This window comes from Syzygium oleosum, unplaced genomic scaffold (assembly GCF_021117445.2).
Source record: "Syzygium oleosum isolate NSW1041296 unplaced genomic scaffold, Sole_v2.1 Sole_v2.08, whole genome shotgun sequence".
Classification (NCBI taxonomy): domain Eukaryota; kingdom Viridiplantae; phylum Streptophyta; class Magnoliopsida; order Myrtales; family Myrtaceae; genus Syzygium; species Syzygium oleosum.
In genome coordinates, this window is record NW_026607492.1 from 6,384,090 (window position 1) to 6,387,380 (window position 3,291).

Consider the following 3,291-nt stretch of genomic DNA (forward strand, 5'->3'; position numbering starts at 1 on the left):
GCCTAGTTTTACCATTTTCACATTTTTCCCACTCAAGATGCAACAAAACCTTTTAGTAATATCTTAAAGACATCCTAGGCATGTGAAAAGCTTTTTAATTCAAGCTCAACAATCACCATAGCTTAACATACAACTATTGAAACTTGCTCACACATAAAGTAAAATCCAAACTAAATAAATAAACGATCAATCAACCAAGCTCCAGAGTACTAAGTAAATCATTCTAGCTTGGTCTTTAGATTTTTCACTTATCCAAAGTGAAATATTCAACAAAGCAAGCCTTTAATCACATTGAAATCAAAATAGATACTAAAATTTACAAGTCTTATTCTTTAGAAAACAACAAAGCTTATTTGATATAAAAAAAAAAGGAAAGGAAGTCTATAAATATACCTTGTAAGACACTAGATTAGAAGTGAGAGCTTGAACTTTGATTGCGTTGAAAGAGAGTGGACAACTTGAAGATGTGAAGAGAATGGTGTTCCCACCCAAGAGGAAGGGAAATGCATTTAACCTCTTGTCTTCCACAATTATGCCATAATGAAGAGTAGTTTGAGATCACATTAATAGCTAGGGTTACAAATAATAAACCCAAATAACTAGAGTTAATAGTAGATAATAAGTTACTATGGTTAAAAATATATGATGTAATGCATGAGGTCATAGGGCTTATGTTCAATGGATTTAATTATGGCATGTGGGCTAAGATAAGGTGAGAGTTAAGATGTCACGCCCCAAACCCTACGAGCGCGCGATCATCCCTTTGTGGTCGTAATGTACGCGACAGCCCAGGACTTGTCGCCGACCCAATCGAAACACTAACGAGTAATGCATGCGGAAGCAACCTCGAACTCTCCGTACAACATATAAACAATGGGATAGTAGAAAGACAAAGAACACACATAAACAAGACACTTTTATAAACATAACGTCGATTACAACACATACATTTGCAAGCCTTCTACGAGGCCACTATCTACGAACCACACACAGCAACAAGGATCGGGTGGTTGGTAAGCTTAACTCCTTTGCAAAAAGGTGCACTCAAAAGACGGGGTAACTCGACCTATCCTCAATCCCCGTAGTATCTTGGCAACGTCTCCGGATCAATCACGGTCGCTGGTCTGAAATGGTTTGGTTATACAACCATGAGAACACTTCTCAATAAGCAACTACCTAAGCCTCGCTTAGGCCAAAGCGTACTTCCGAACAATTCTAAACATGCGATTCAAACAATCGACGTGCCATAAACAATCACAGGCGTCCTTACCTCGCCTTGGCGCATACATAAGCCCTGCACGTTAGAATATTGCCATAACATGGCCAATTGCCCATCAAGCACGTGCAACGCAATTCATGGCATGATCAAGCATAACATGGTTAATAATCCAGACGTGCTCATCAATTAACTCAGGCAAAGCATTCCCCAATGCAAATCGCACTCATTAAGTCCAGATTATTAACGACCCCTCGGGCCACCGAACTCCCGCCGGTCTTCTGGCGTAACCAGGCATCGTCCCGCTACTTCGGCGACGGCAACGTCCGGAACCCCCGCCCAGACGGCATTCCACAAAGGAGCATCGATCCGGCCTCTACCGCGATCGGCAACGTCTAGAACCCCCGCCTAGACGGCATCCGAACTCCCGCCGGGCATCGTCTAGAACTCCCGCCTAGACGGAACGTGTCGTGACCATGCACACACCTCAACAATCATTACCAATTCTTATCTTTGTAAATTAGCCCAATGTCAACTAAATCCACCAAAATGTCATGGTAACACCGATCAGTTCCCGAGAGAGAGAAAAAACCGAGTATGCACAGAATCGGGGCCAAACTGGGCAGTAACATAGTCACCGAATTTCCTTTAAAATAAATAGTAAATCAACTCCAAAAATTATGAAATTTGGATATGTCGTATAAAATATCTTGATAAACATTTTCCGTGAAGAACTCGAAACCCAGTTCGTACCTTAAACACCTCTTTTTGTCACTTGAAGTCAGACAAAATTCAACCCGTCCGGTCAGGCCGTCTGACCATCAAAATGCATCTCATCCAGTACCCAAATCATTTTGGAAAGCCTTCAAATTTTTATATGTCATAGAAACAAATGTTCTTAACAATTTTTGTGAAGGAAGTTTGTTGAAAAGAGGTCTGGAAAAATTTGTAGAAAATCGGAGAGACCAGATGGTCGGATGAACAGTAAATCCGGCAGACTGAATCCGGTCCAAAAATGGACTTACGAATGGAACTAAATGATCTCCAAAAATTCCAGATTTAATATATGTCAAACTTCAAGATGTTATGAACAAATTTCATGAAGAACACTTCCTCAAATTCGGCCCACACAAGTCACAGTAAAAATAGAAAAATCCAGCGACGCAGCAGCAACCTTTCCGGAAATTAACCAACAAGCACCACCAAGCAAACCAAGCACAACCAGCCACTAAACCAACTATCCACAGCCCTTAAACCATCCCTAACATGTCCATTAGTCACCCCTTAGCCTAGTCAAGGGTTAGGAAGCCACTTACTAGGAATCCTAAGCAAGCAAACCAAGAAGAAGAGGCAGCAGCAACTCCGGCAGTGAGCTGAGCTCACAGTAGCTGGACGGGCGAGCGCTGGCACTCACGGTGGCTGAGGGTGGCTGAGCAAGGGAGCTGGTCGGTCTGGTGAGCGGCAGCAAGAAAAAGCAAGAAGCAAAGAAGCAAAATGAAGAAGAAAACAGCAGCAACAGAAGTGAAGAAGAAGCAGCGAAAGAGAAGAAGAAGCAGCGGCAGCAGCAAAGATGGACAGAAGCAGCACGTGAAGCAGCATGGGGCAGCATGGGTCAATGGTCAGCAAAGCACACGTGAAGGTGCAGCAAGAAGTCAGCAGCAAGTCAGCAGAAACAGAGGCAGAAGCAATCAGCAGTGCAGAAGCAGAAGCAAGCCAGAAATGGCATGGGCGGAGCAGAAGCAACACGGCAGCAGAAGCAGCAGGGAAGTCCATCATGGCAGCTGCATGGGAAGGTCAGCAACGTGGGGGAGTCAGCTGAAGTACGGGGGAGTGATGATGGCTGGTGGAGTTGGTGGAAGAAGTCAGCAGCAGCAGCAAAGGCATAAGCAGAAACAGAAGCAAAGCAGAAGCATGGGTGGAGCAGCGTGAGATGAGGAGTCAACAACGTGGAGGAGGGCAGCGGGGAAAGAGGAGGAAGTCAGCGACGTGGGGGCAGCGGCGACGTGGGGGAGGAGAGAGAGAAGAGAAGAGAGAGAAAGTCAAACGCACTTGAGTGCGATCCGACGACCATCGTT